Source organism: Myotis brandtii, unplaced genomic scaffold (genome assembly GCF_000412655.1).
Source record: "Myotis brandtii unplaced genomic scaffold, ASM41265v1 scaffold546, whole genome shotgun sequence".
Lineage (NCBI taxonomy): Eukaryota > Metazoa > Chordata > Mammalia > Chiroptera > Vespertilionidae > Myotis > Myotis brandtii.
The window spans coordinates 4,574,120-4,590,053 of NW_005370016.1; the positions used below are offsets into that span (position 1 = coordinate 4,574,120).

The window sequence follows — 15,934 nt, forward strand, 5'->3', positions numbered from 1 at the left end:
CGCTGCCCGCCGCCTGGTAGGGTCACAGATCCGGGTCCCAGACCGCAGACAGCCTTGCCTGCTGCCGCCTGCCTTCAGTATGCAAATTAGCCGCCATCTTGTTGCTTCAGGGTGGGGGTCCCCACTGGGGTGCCTGGCCAGTCTGGGTGAGGGGCTGAGGGCCGTTTTCAGGCTGGCGGGCGACTGAAGCTCCAAACCTCTCCTTTTTTTCTTTTTTTTTTTATTCTGGCATTTATTTACCTTCTATGGCTGTCACTGGAGCTGAGAGCCGGCTTTCTCTCTGAGGCTCGGCTGCTGAAAGCAGGTTTCTGGCCTTTGTTTTCTGTATTCGAAACAATGTTGCGACTCCAGCTCTGAGATCCCGGCTGACTGACAGGAGGTTTCTGGGGTTTTGTTTATCTTCTATAAATGTTACAATGTTTCCAACTGAAGCTCAGAGGCCGGCAAGGCAGGCGGGGGAACGTTGGAGTCCTCTGTCACTGAAGGAAGCAAGCCTCCCTGTTCGCATCAGCTGCCTGGCTGCCGGCCGCCATCTTGGCTGACAGTTAATTTGCATATCTCCCTGATTAGCCAATGGGAAGGGTAGCGGTCGTATGCTAATTACCATGTTTCTCTTTTATTAGTGTAGATGAAAATTTAGTATGTCCATATTTTAATTAACATCACATTTTAAAGTAGAGCATATATGTTAAAGGTTCACTAGCCTACATTTCTTCCTACTTAAAATCATCCTTTTATTTAAGATGTAAATTAATTTAATAGAAAGAAGATAAAAATATTTCTTTCTAGCCCTAGCTGCGTTGGCTCAGTGGATAGAGCGTCTGCGTGTGGACAGGAGGGTACCAGATTTGATTCCCAGTTAAGGGCACATGCCTGGGTCGCAGGCTCAATCCCCAGTAGGGGGCGTGTAGGGGGCAGCCCATCAATGATTCTTTATCATCATTGATGTTTCTATCTCTCTCCCTCTCCTTTCCTCTCTGAAATTAATAAAAATATATTTAAAAATATATATTTCTTTCTAGTCTTCTATTAGGTATGATGTAAAAACAGTTAAAATTCATTCATCCTCAGCATGAAGATCATATTACATATTTAAGTTGGAAGAGAGAAATTATGATTATAAGAAAACTTGAAATTTTGGCATTCTTATTCCACAGAAGCAACTGAGGTATTCAAAATATATATTTTTAAAATACAGACAATTCACTGGTTTTTATGCCAAATTCCATCCGTTTGAAAGGACTTGGCTTTTCACAGCCAAGTTTTAAGCATGAGGAAATTATAAATGGAAACACATTGTGTCCTCTGATCTTGGAGGTGGCAACTTTTGCTACAAAGCTGGGTGGGAGATTGATCCCATTCTTTGGTTTTCCGCTTTTTGATGAAGAATTTAAATTTGCTATAACCAACAGTTTAAAAAATATTGCACAGCCCCATTGAAAGAGCAATGCTTCATAACTACATAATAGCTTCATCAACAAATAAGTGTCTGCTTCCTGCAATGAAGCCACAAATATGTTGAAAGGCCCCAGCTCTCTGCAGGATGTACAAAGATCTCTGTTTGAGTCACTGTTGGAGAGTGTTTCTGCTTTGTGGTGGCAGCGTGGGTGTACATTTAAAACACATCTTACATCTTACAGATTTTTTAATAATGCATTCTCAGGGAGAAAGGGAGACCAGTTTTTTGTTGTTTTTTTTTCCTGTGCTCTAAGCACTTAAAGCACTTCTCTGATGACTTATTGGTTTTCTTTAGCAATTCAAGATTGATTAAAAGGGGAATAAAAAGGATTTTTTAAGGAAAGTAGAAAAAATCACCTGAAACTTTTTCTTGTTTGCAAACTTGTTTTATATTTATTTTTTGTCAATGCCACAAAATCTTTAATGGCTAAGCTAAGATCTTAACTGGGTTAAAGAAACCAAACTCATTTTTCATGAAGGCTTTTCATCTATTGATATGAGGCCATAACATGTACTTGTTCATTCATTCTCAATTTCCATGTATTATAATCAATGATGATGTGTGTTTCCAGCACTAAGTTGTTATCTAAGACAAAAAAGCATTCTTCTAGGTCAGACTTTTTAAAGGGCAAGTATCTTGAGTCTTTCCATGACCTGCTATACTGCTTATATGATTAGATGATGACTTCGGCAAATTTTGCTTGGAGAGTTTCCTTCAGATCTGTGTCTTTCAGAGCAATTTAGTTCTTCATTAAAACACACGAGCCTGATCCATTTCTATTCTTTTTTATTGTAGGAGCAAATTTTACATTCTTTAATAAAATTATCTAGAGTACAATACAAATATATGATGAGAGTTTTCTAAGATTCCCTTGCTGGATGTCTAAGATGTATTTATTTTTTTAAAGTGTTTTTATTGATTTCAGAGAGAGAAAGGGAGAGGAAGAGAGAGAGAGGCACAGAGAATCATCCATCGGCTGCCTCCTGCACGCACCCTACTGGGGATGGATCCTGCAACCCAGTAATGTACCCTGACTGGTAATCAAACCATGACCTCCTAGTTCATGGGTGGACATTCAACGACTGAGCCACACCAGCTGGGCTAAGATGTTTTTAAAAATAAATCAATGCATTCTTGTAAATGAAATGATGGCCTATTTTCTTATCTAGTAAATATGAAATTTGCCTTTAAGCTAGATTATAATTTAAGCATAATGAAGATATGGGTTAATTTCTAAATAACCTAAGATTTCATAGGTAATATCAAAGCTAAAATCTGTGATTTTTAAAGACAGTTAAGGATAATTCCTTTATTATCCTTAGAAACTTTCTTGATTTTAGATCTCCTTTAATTTTAGGTAAGTTATTCCTCATTAATGCTCTAAGTTACTCAAGGTCAATTACACCATTATTGTCCATCATTTGACCAAATGCTAAGTAACAAAAATTTTAGAATCCTCAATCCCCATATTAGAAAACATCTCTTTTCTCATATCCAAGCAAAATATTTCTTAATTTTCCAATATGTAGGTGATTAAGGAAATGTTTTCTGTACCATTTTCAGTTTCTCTTATTTCTTTGAATTTTGTGCACTTCAGTTCTATGTGAGTACTAGGATAAAAGGGATTACTTTAAGTTACTCACCACCCTACTCCGAAATGTTAGCCTCTTCTACATAGCCTTTAGCTCACTAGTTTTTAACTATCACCCTCATCTGCCACTCCAACTCCTGGAAAAATCTAGCAAACAACAACAAAAACATACCAGGAAATATCTTACCTTCCTACTTAGAAAGCTTGCTTAACTTCATAGAAAAAAATGTAAAATAAAATTGATACTTGAGCTTATATATCAAGGCTATCCTCTCAGAAATATGTTTTTCTTAATAGGTAAATAAGTAAATTTATAAATAACAGAAAACATGAGTTCAGGGTTAGGCAGTTCCTTGATTCTTGAAGTCTTCTGAATACAAGTGTATGGTTTTCATAGTCCTCAGCAAGGACTTCCTTCCTAAGATTTTTCATCAGGAAGGTCATTGGCAGCAAGCACTGCAGCTCACGGCAGCCAGGATAGCTCTCCCCATGGCAGGCCCACTGCAGGGACCAATTCAACCCAGAATCATTGAGCATTTACTACGTGAGAGGATTGTATACACATTATCTCATGTAATGCTCCCATTAGTCCTGCACACTGTGTCATAGTAATTGTTAGTTCACACATGAGGAAATGAACACTTAGAAGCATTGCATTCTCTTTTTAAAGTCAACAGCTCATATCTGGCAGAGTTCAGAACTCAAATTCCAGGCCTATTTGACTGCAAAGTCAATAACTTTACCCTTCCTGCTCTCATCAAATCTGTCCCTCTCATCATGTCCTTCCCACATTCAAACCAAGTGACTGTTTCTGGGAATTTGTTATTTATCAACTCTATTTGCTAAATTTTAACATGTTTTAAGCTGAAGATAAAGCAACTTGGTACATAAATGAACTGCAAATAAACACAAATTTCAATGGCAAATGGCAACTGCTGAAATAAAGCACCTGAAATACAATTGAGTTAAATTGTAGTCTTTTTTACAAAAACAAAACCTAATGAGTGAAATAATGATCTGTTGCAGGGTCCCTTGTATCCCCTGACCTCCAGAGTGCTAGTTTAGCTGGGATGTGTAGGTTATGCTCAGATTAAAATATCTGCTTCAATTAAGCATTTTCACGTATAAATATATTGCAGAGTTAATGATTTGAAATTTGAAACCAATACTGACATGAGAGAACATCTAATATTTTCACGATTAGATCTTGATATTATAAGCTAAACTCAAAGCAGCAGTAAAGCAAAACAAAGTGTTAGAAACTACCCTGATCTTTCAACTCTGCCTGCCTTAATAACCCAGGGTTATTACAAAGCTACCCTGTTAGTTCCCAAGGAGCCACTATCATAAATATAACAGAGCAATTATTATCTCACCACAGAAGAGATGGGGAATAGCCACATTTTGCAAAAGGACAATATTATTATTATTTAAAATTTTATGGCTTTAAAAAATAATTCAGTTTCACTTGAATTTCACTAATTGACCAGTAAACAGAAATGAAAAAGTAGGTTTGAATAATGTTATAATGTTGAACAATAAGCAAAATTACAAAATATTTCTCCTTGGCTGACAAGTTTTTCTTTGTGTTAGGAGTATAATCCAGTTTCCAGTTAAAGTAGTCTGGCTTTTCTTTGAAAGCTACTTATTTGCTTCTTGACTACAATCATGTGCTTTCAATTTCTTTTGCATTTTACCACTTACTTTCTACAGGATTCTTTTATGGATGAACGACTGCCTGGCAAAATAGAAACTGAACCACAGTATGTAATTAAGTTCTTTGCACAATGGAAGTTAGTCATCGACACAATTAAACCACTGGCTTCGGAATCCAGCACTGAAAGAATGAACAGCATAACCAAAAAACACTCATTCCAATAAGATTTCCCTACATCACGGGACTGAGGGCTCTGCCTGCTTTTTTGGTGTCATGACAAGAATTCAAAATAGATCATCTTTCTAAAACTGAAAAGAATTCATGTCAGTATCTTGTTTCTTCTACATTGTTTTTCTAAAAAATTTTTATGGTTTTTGAACTCTGAAGAGAGACTTCAGAATATTGGTGGCAAGATATAATAATGTAGATGGTTTTTGGTCAAAGCCTGGAAACAATTTTATAACATAAAAATGTACTTTCTTACACAGAGTTATTTAATAATATTTTTCTGTTTTAATATAGTGCATAATGTAGTAAGTGCAATAAAATATAATTGAAATGGTTAAATTTATTTAAATATTTTTAGTTTTAATTAGAAATGATGTACTTGGGAATGTTCTCCAACTATTTTAACTTATGATGCAAAATTAAACTTTAAGTCAATGGTCAGACATGTTATCTAGAGTTTTAAAATCTAATAGATAGCCACTATGTTGGTGAAAATGTAATGGGAGAAACAAGGAAACTGACTAGGTATGGTTTCTTTTTGAAATTTCATTTTTCAAGTGAGATGTGAGACTAACATTTTTTAAGATGAAATAATGCAAGGTCAATTAATTAATATTTCAAATTAGCTCTTGCTCTTTGGTCAGGTTATTGAATGAAATCATATTTATAAGTTCTATTGAAGCACCTATGCATTCAGATAAAAACATAAAGAGAAGAATAACACATTTAAATAGATGCCATGAAGGTGTGATAATTTTTACTATTCTGGTGACTGTAATTATTATTGATATTGACACAGTTTCTAAAGTATTTTATGTAAAGAAGACTGAATGTAATATGGTCTTATTGTTTGTAAGATTCCTGAAAAATTCCTCCTTAGATATTTTTGTCATCAAGTTTTCATTATAATAACTATTTCATAGAGATTTGACTACAAACAGATATATAAAAACATAAATATCCAGAGTACTCCAAAGATATGCTGCAATTAGCATTTCTGACACAACTTTTGACTCAGTGGGTTATTTTATAGAGGATCACAATTTCTGATAGATAGTAATTGACTTACTCCTATAACCCTCTGTCGTATTTTATAAAATTTTAATATGGGATGAAGGGGAAGATACCCATTAAGTTGCTAAGTTGCTAGAAGACTAATGAAGGAAATATAAAATATCATAAGTACAGTGGTTTTCTAAAACCTCTTTTTTTTTTTTGTCAAATTGCTTATGATCCCACTGCACTCACCTCTCACTGGATCACACCATCCTTAGCTTTTCCTTTAGGATATTAAAAACCCATTTCTCTTTCTTCCTTGAATGTTACTATTCCCTCATAGTACTTTGCTCAGTATTTCACTATAGCTATTTTCTCCAAGGAATTTATCTGTTAATTCATTGGTGAATATCTGTGGATTAATAAATTACCTCTTTAGGGAAAGCGAGGAAGTCATTGTGCTTTATATCATAGCAAACTCATCAATGTGAAAACTTTCAGGTCCTGTGAGTTTTTGTTGAGAATGTACTGTGACAGATTTTCCCTTTCCACACATGAGGCAGGCAGCCACTTACTGACCTAAAGCAGGGAAAGGCAACATCTGGCTTCAGGGTTGATATTACACAGACCATCATTGAATCTGATTTAAATAAGGTTGCAGTAATCTGGGTCACTGAAGAATAGAGTGGAAGGTATAATTAACTATCCCATGATCAAGTTGGAGAGTGACACAGTGGGTTGTAAGGAAAAAAAAAAACTGGGATTAAAAAATAAAATATACATTAGATAAAAACATTGCCAGAGTAGAACTTACTGGTTTATTATTCAAAACATTTTTCAAAATATTAGTTATAAAATCCGATGTTGTCTGGTGGTCAGGAAAAGGGATCCGTGGAATGACATACCAGCGGCAGTCTGGTCAAGAAGCTGAATCAGAGGTGGCTAGCTGGGACAGCATCAGGGGCAGGGTTATTCTGACCAGCAGCTGAGACCTTGACAGTCTGGCAGCTCAAGTCTTCCTTGGCCTCTTGTGGAAACATCATTGAGACTGAACTATTTTAAAGAAGATTGATGTTCAATTCAATGTGTTTATTCCTTTATGCATCTGCCAAAAAGAATTACTAAGTGATTGTCATGTGCCACATAGTCACCTACCATAAGGTATGACTCTTGATATCTAGGAAGATATTAGATTCCTGTTAAAGAGAGAAATAGTACCTGAATGAGATACCACAAGGGGCTTGATGAGAAAAGGGAATGTAGACGTGACCTGGACTAAGGGGTTCGGAGAGCTTTCAGTGAACAGGGCTCCTCAGCAGTAATGAAAGACAAAGAGGAGTAAGATGAAGAAAGATCAGAATGCTCCAGGGAGCGGTCACGCAAGGCTTTGAGGTGAAGGCTGTCCAATACGTTAGAATCATACAAAGTATGCAAGAGGGCAAGCAGCCCTTGACCCTGAAGGATGTTTAATGCCCTGAACATAAACTTGGACTTTATCATCTAAGTAACAGAGAGTAATTGAAGAGTTCCAAGTACAGAGGTAACACTTGTAGAATTGCCTTTTAAGAAGATTGTTCTAGGCACAGTGAAGAAAATTGCTTGATTAGAAGCAATATTAGAGTCAGGGAAACCAGTTGGACAGTTGCTGAAGTTATGAGGAGAAATGAGAAGAATTTATTTCTTTTTAAAGTGGTGACCATGAAGATTATGTTTACTATAACTTCTTGTTTGTTTAATATAGCACCCATCACATTATAAGCTTGCCTGCTTGCTTTTAAACTTTAAAAAGTGTGATTTCTCTTTTATTGCTTTAAGATTTTCTTCCTTGGCCTCACAACTAACTCATAGTTTCTGGACAAAGAATGTAATGTACTCTATCAAATAAGAATAAACCTTAACCAAGAGAAGATACCTTCAACAAATAAATTTATATATTAAGTAGTTAATTCAGAAATTGAGTATCATATGCTAAATACCTTTTTATAATTAATTTCAAGAGCAACATTTTATAAGAAAATTGTCCTCTAAAACTGCTCACTTATCAGGCACCAGGAAGGACTCATGCTTTTGGGGGGTGTGATTCAATATTAAAGGTAGTTTGGCTTTTTACGAAGATGGCGCCGGAAGCTAAGAAGGAAGCCCCTGCCCCTCCCAAAGCCAAAGCCAAGGTTTTGAAGACAAAGAAAGCAGTGTTGAAAGGCGTCCACAGCCACACAAAAAAGAAGATCCACACGTCACCCACCTTCCGACGGCCAAAGACACTAAGGCTCCGGAGGCAGCCTAAATACCCTCGGAAGAGCGCACCCGAGAAACAAGCTTGCCCACTACGCCATCATCAAATTCCCCCTGACTACCGAGTCAGCCATGAAGGAGACAGAAGACAATAATACACTGGTGTTCATTGTGGATGTCAAGGCCAACAAGCACCAGATCAAACAGGCTGTGAAGAAGCTCTATGACATTGATGTGGCCAAGGTCAACACCCTGATCAGGCCTGATGGCGAGAAGAAGGCATATGTTCGACTGGCTCCTGACTATGATGCTTTGGATGTTGCCAACAAAATTGGAATCATCTAAACTGAGTCCAGCTGCCTAATTCTAAATATAAAAATTTTACACTGTAAAAAAAAAGGTAGTTTGATCATTTATGAAAATATTAGCAAAAAACTCAACTTTTCCTTTTCTACATCTTCACTAGTAGAGGTTTTATATACAGAAGTAAAATTATTTTTAAAATGAGAGGAAATAATTGAAATGGACATTTATAGAATATTAAAAGGAACAAAAATCTGGCATATTGTTTTTTTAATTTATTGATTAAGTTATTACATATGTGGCATATTGTTAATAAGAAAGCAAAATGTTACTTTTAGAGAGTAACTCCTAGAAATTCTGCCTTCTGTTACATCACATTCAAATCAATAATTCTAATTTTTTATTATGGTTGGGCCATATTAATGTATAAAATGCCCAGGCTTATAATCAAAACATATGGGTTTGAATTTTAGTTTCTTCTGCTTACAGACTATTGCCATTGTTTTTTGTTGTGTGTGTGTGTGTGTTTGTGAAGCCATGCAACAGTCTAACACTCACCACTTAAGAAATAGTGCTGATAGCTAGGTCACTATTTCAAGTGTTCAAAAAACATAAAAAGTACCTAAATACATAGATACACTTTTAAAAAAAATTAAATATACAAAGTTCAAACTAAGCCTCAAGGCATCCTATTATAAATGTTATATAACACAATTGTTAAAGATATTTAACTATGACAGATACTAATATGTTGATATTTATTTATCTTACCATTTTTTAAATTTTTTGTTGAATTTACTGGGGGATTTTGGTTTAATAAAATTATATAGGTTTTAGGTATATAATGATATAATACATCATCTATATATTGTATTGTGTGTTCACCACCCTGAGTCGAGTGTCTTTCCATCATCATTTATTCTCAATTTTTAAACAGTATTTTATTTGTACATGAGAGGTCTATTACCTAAGGAACTATAGCATCCTAATGTACTATAAACCTTTCAAGTTTATGATTATTCTCAAACCAATGAGATATAATCTGCCTTAAGTATGACCTAAATGTTCTCCACCAGTGCTACACTGTAATGTTTAAGAAAACACTATATTAAAGAAATTTGAAAATTATGCTTTGACACCCAAAACTTTTTCTCAGGAGACCATAAACTCTGATGACTTGCTAATAGCCACAAGCTTGGAAAACATGAGAGCTTTATATGAACATTTCTTTTAGACATCTACTATTTTTCCTATGTTATTTACAAGCTATATATTTGCATATATTCTGTCCAGTCCATAAGGATGCTCCCCGTTGCAGAACAATTTGTAAGTTTTGGTAACACTAGACAAAGGTTTTGAGAGTCTGACTGCTAGGATCATGGCTAAAATAAATTAAACATTTGTGTGTGTGTGATCCTTAGTGCCAAGGCTTAATATTCATTTCAAAAATATAAATGCACTTGGAAAATGTCATATGTTACTACACAAAATATGAACATTTTGATATTTTATACCATTTTTAAAAATTGCAACTTTACTCAACATGGTTTCTCTACGTTAGAAAAATAAATGTTTCCACCATATCTTCAACCAAGCATTATAATTATACTTTTTTTGAGTTGAGAAAGACTGTCTCAAGTACAGCCAAATCAAAGTATGGGCAGTGGGGGGGGTGGTGTGCAATGAAACAGATGTTCACTATTGAAAATTAAATTTCCACATATAAAGATTGATCTATCTTAGGGTTAATCAAATAACTGAAGTTTCATAGTCTTATGGGCTGTCCTTAGTAGGATCTAGAAGGATCTAGAAAGTGTATGTCTATGCTTACTGATCACAGAGCTTTAAAATTTTTTTGAGACAACATTAAAAATCAGAAATTTCCATACAGCAATCCAAGTATTACTCTTTTGTGAAAAGCAGGAATTATATGGAATTGAATAAAGGTTTCTGTTTTGCACTTGTTCACATTCATTTGAGACCTATAAACATTTGAGTTTGAAACACAGTTTTATACCAACTTTAAGAGTTTTTGTTTGTTTGACACATTGCACAAAAGCAGCAAATTTCCACTAATATTATGGAAAGAAAATATATGACATCATTGATTATATACAAGGTCAAAATCTGGCAAGATAGACTTTAATTTTAATAATGTTTGTACAAATACTGTAATTTCTTGCTCAATGTCAGATGCTAGTCCTAAAAATCAGACTTCCTTCATGAAATTACTAATTTGAAGTCTGTTTCATCTTATTAGAAATACTAGTGCCCCAGTGCACGGAATTTGTGCAAGAGTAGGCATTCACAGCCACAGTAGCTGCCTCAATCCCTCCCTTGCAGCCGTCGTGGCTGCCTTGATCCAGAGGCTGCAGCCCTGGCTTTATCTGGAAGGTCATCCAGAAGGACATCCAGTCTAATTAGCATATTATGTATTTATTATCCTATATAAAGAAGTAATATGCAAATTAACCCTCATGCCCTCACAAGATGGATGCCTATGACCAGGCCAGCAGGGCGGTTAGTGAGGGATGACCAAATGACTGAATAGCAGGCTGTGTGGGGTGACCAGGATGGCAGGGGGGCCATGAGGCCAACCAGGCTGGCAGGGGGGCAGTTGGGGGCTATCAGTCCAGCACGCAGAGACAGTGAGGGGTGATCAGGGTGGCAGGGGGGTCAGTTAGGGGTGATCAGACAGGCAGGCAGGTGAGCAGTTGGTAGCCAGCGGTCCTGGATTGTGAGAGGGATGTGCGACTGCCGGTTTAGGCCCGATCCCTAGGTCCCAAATTGGAGAGGATGCAGGCTGGGCTGAGGGGACCCCCACCCCATGCACGAATTTTATGCACTGGGCCTCTAGTTATAGATAAGAAATCATAATACACCTTGTGGACTCAAGGTGTCTTAGTTATTGTAGGAATCTTTATGCAAGGCTGTGACATCTATTTTCACTCTTTATAAATAATTTTTCATTAAATAACTTGTTTTTAAAAGGTACAATTTATGGATAATTAAGTTAATCAGAGGTGATATTACTATATACCCAAAGTATATCTTCATCACAACAGACCATGAAGATTATTAAAGAGGATGAAATACTAAGAGAGAGGTTTGAAGACATCATAGTCAATCATGCCTATAGTTTTATATTCAAAATTTCAGGCTTATTACAAGAAACAATAATCTGACAATATATTTTCTTGCTGAACATTTAGAGAGAAAAAGCTATGATATAGTTGTTCAGATTTTTAAAATTTTGCTTTGGAGAAAAGCATATTTTAAGCTTCTTTACTAGAAGACCTCCCAATTGTCAAATAAGCCTCTCACCAACTTTGCTTTTTCAAGCCATGGTAAGTGAACATAAATTTTTTTTAATGACAATAAAGGGAAATACTATTCTCACCATAGGCAATCAATTAGTCTTGTAACTGCTTGCATCTACTTTGCAGAATTACAACACTACAAAATATATCAATAAATGTCCCTGTACTTACAGACTATTGCCATTGTTTTTTGGTGTGTGTGTGTGTGTGTGTGTGTGTGTGTGTGTGTGTGTGCTGTTTGTGAAGCTATGCAACAGTCTAACACTCACCACTTAAGAAATAGTGCTGATAGCTAGGTCACTATTTCAAGTGTTCAAAAAACATAAAAAGTACCTAAATACATAGATACACTTTTTAAAAAGTTAAATATACAAAGTTCTCTGAGAAACCATGTTGGTTTTGTCTTGTAAAAATACTTTTTGAAAATGCATACGAATATACACATACACACATTTCAGATAGACATATTTCATTGTCAGTTTTCAGATAATAATAGGAAACATAATTTTATGAGTTATAGCCTGCTTGACTTTAATCCTTTTAGACATTGCAACCATTTGATTAAGTGCTATATGAGTTTTCTCCCCCAACACTTTCAAAGTGTCATCTGTCATAGCCTTGCTGTCACAGCTATGAAATATGATTGTCTAATGATATTAGAGCCAAGAAATATGATGTTGGGTCTGGCATCTTAGACCACAATGATTCGTTCCTGTAAACCGTGTAACGTAGTCCCTGTGTACAGAATGAAAGAGAAGATATCAATTGAAACTAAGAACATGGCAGATATGGGGGAAAAATAAACTAAAAATGGTAACTTTACTTTTCTATCATATTAAATGCAGAATATCATGAATAAAAGACTATTGCCTCCTAATTTTTATTTTGTCTAAGTAAATAATTTTAAATGTATCTATGTCAGCAAATGAAAAGTTAGGTATTTGTGCTAAATCGCTTGATCAGAACATTTGCAATGGCTTTAGTTGCCTACCTTAATTTGCATCAGATTTGTTGTTACGTAGAATATAAAAATATTCTAATATGCTGTTGATACTGTCAACTAAATGTGAAGCATGACCTCATGGGATTTGAAATAAGAAAAAGTATTTTACAGGAATATGTAATTCAGCTGTGTAACACTGAACAAATTACAGAGAGTCCTCGGGTTATGTCAAACTTGACGTACTTTGTTTCGTGGTTACGTTGCCATCTCCCATTTATTTATAAAAAAAAGTTCCATCATTTTGACGTATGTACATATGTGCTTTATATTTTTTATTATTTATTTACCACAAGTAAAGGTCAGGATTGTTACCTTTTAAATTTTTTTTACTGTTTCACTTCATTACTGCTGTGTATGTGCTTCATGTGAGTGACATAGGTGCTTATTTAAGTGGGTTCTGACTTACCATATATATATCAATATATCATACAATATATATCATATATCATACACTTCATTACTGCTGTGTATGTGCTCCATGTGAGTGACTTAGGTGCTTATGTAGGTGGGTTCCGACTTATGGCAGAAAATGGCGTTATGTCGCGCTGTAGTAACAGATCTCTGACATAACCTGAGGACCTACTATAGTTGTCTTTTCTTTTCCTTCTTACATTTCTTCTTTGTAAAACTGTGCTTCCAGTATCTGACTGGAAGATGTTTTTCTTTTTTGTTAAGTAAAAAATGCTTACATATGAAAATTTTGCAGAGTGCTTAACACATTGTAGGTGCTCAATAAAAGATAACTATATTTATCATTGTAAATATTATTGTAGGCATATTGTAAATATATCCATGTCTTTGTACAATAATATGGTTTAGACTTATAATTTGGAAATTCAGGTCATCATTCCTGAATATGATTAAACAAGTTGCAGATAATGTATGCAATTTTAGTCTTTGCTCCTTTTTCTCCCTCAGCTCAGTGTGGTAAAAGCTCTACTTCAGGAAGGTGCAACCAAGAAGGTAAGATTCTCTCTTCTCCCAGCTTCTTGTTTAAGTGATGGTTTCTCCCGGAGAAAGACAGGCTGTGACCATTACTCATACTCTCCTTTGAGATCCATGTTGCAGAAATTCTATTTCAGGAAAACACAGCCAAGAAGTCTTGAGTTCCTTCTTCCATCCACTTGTAAGATGTAAATTCTAACACAGGAGAGCCTGGCTAAGAATACAGTGCCCAGTCTTAAGGTAAAGTTGTTGCTGAAAGAGTAGGAGGTCACTGCCCCTGGCTCCAGCTCTGAAGCAGTAGCATAGAGTTTCTGCACAGGGACAGATTCAGTATATGAGAACATACATTGCTATAGCTCCCTCTAGAAGAATTTACTTTATTTGAAACATAGAAGAAACATTCATGCCCAACATCAGGATTAAGATCAGTGGAGATCTTGGTGCAGAACAATTAAGAGGAGACAACAACAATCTCCATTACTAGAGTAGACCAGTTAGAAGTTTAACATGAAGAGTAAGGAAATAATTAGATAAAAGATCCCTCCTGGGGTTAAAGCAAGTTTCAAAGACTGACCTGAAAGAAGTTCTTGAGTCTACCACTGCAAATGGGGCCTTACTTTATTTTGATAAAAATGTTGAAGAATTTATACTCCAGGGATTTATTGAAAATAGTTTATCATTCAGCTCACAATTAGTGGAAGGTAACTGAAGGTGATGCCACTATAGATAAACCATTAAAAGTTTAGCAGGGAGATCAGGAAAAGAGACAAAGAGCTCAGCTAAAACTGCGGATGCCTCTGTGTAGGTGCAGGGTGTGCTGTACACAAGCCCAAGGCTGCATCCTCTGAAAACCAATATCAGAAGCTGTACACTGTGAGAGAAATAGAATTAACTAAGATAGTCCGGCCAAGTCACTAAATAAATAAATAACAAAACAATAAGACTGAGGGAATAAAGTCAGGATCAAGTATTACTACAATATATTTTCAAAAATGTATAGCTTTAACAAAGAGATTATGAGTTGTGAAAAAAACACACCCAGAAATATGTGATCTATACACAAGAAAAAAAATAAAATAAAATAAACAGGCAATAGAAATTGCCTTGTGAGTACCAAATGTTGCATTTAGAAGACAAATACTTCTATTCAGCTTTTATAAGTATTTTCAAAGAAATAAAGATAACCATGCTTAAACAATTAAAGAAAGGCATGATAACAGTGTCTTGTTAAGTAGTGAATACTGATAAAAAGATAGAAAAATGTTCTTTAAAAAAATAAACAAATGAAAACTCTAGAGTTGAAATTATTAGAATCAAAATGAAAATTTACTAGAGAGGTTTAACAGTAGCTTATAGCTGTCAAAACTTAAAAATCTGTGAATTTGAAGATAAGTCAATAAAAATTATGCAATGGAAAAATATAGAGGAAAAATATAAGGAAAAACAAACATACCCTCAGAGAAGTGTAGAACATTATTAAGTGAACAAGAACATGCATAATAGAATTTTGAAAGTCAAGGTCAAAGAGAAATATCTTGAAAGCAGCAAGCAAAACTGATTTATCACATATAAGGGAATTCCAATAAGAAGATCCATCTACTTCTCTTAGGAAACAATGGAAGTCAGAAGACAGTGGTATGACATATTCAAAGTACTGAAAGAAAAAATCCTTCAATCTAGAATCTTATAATTAGTAACTAGAGGCCAATGCACGAAATTTGTGCATGGGTGTGGTCCTTAGGCCTGGCTGGAGATCAAAGCACAAACCTTTGACATGGAAGGGCAGGTCCCAGCTGACCTCTGGGTCCTGGGCAGCACCTGGGCCCCCGGGCCAATGCATGTCCCCCTCTGTCTGAGTGATCAGGCCCCTGCCCAGCTCCCTCAGCACCTGGGAGTCGGGGAGTGGCCCCGCCCACCACCTCCACCACTGGTCGCTATCTACAGGGTGATCAGCCTGAAGATTGGGCCCCCACTCACACCCGCCTTGGCCTGGCACCACCCGCTCACCTGCTCCACCATCCTGCTATGGTCCCACTGTCGTTGGGGCCTATTGGGGCCAGCAGCGTCTCCACTGCTGCCCATTGCCAGTGTTGTGTCACCAACGCCTGCCATGTTCCGTGCCACCCCCTAGTGGTCAGCGCACGTCATAACAAGTGGTCGAATTCCCTGTCGAACTTCTGGTTGAGGGGAAAATTTGCAT

The 15,934-nt window shown here is 36.0% G+C and overlaps 1 pseudogene; it reads left to right on the forward strand.

Moving 5' to 3' along the window:
* The first annotated feature begins 8,045 nt into the window (after positions 1 to 8,045).
* On the forward strand, positions 8,046 to 8,508 carry LOC106728145 (annotated as a pseudogene).
* Positions 8,509 to 15,934: the final 7,426 nt, after the last annotated feature.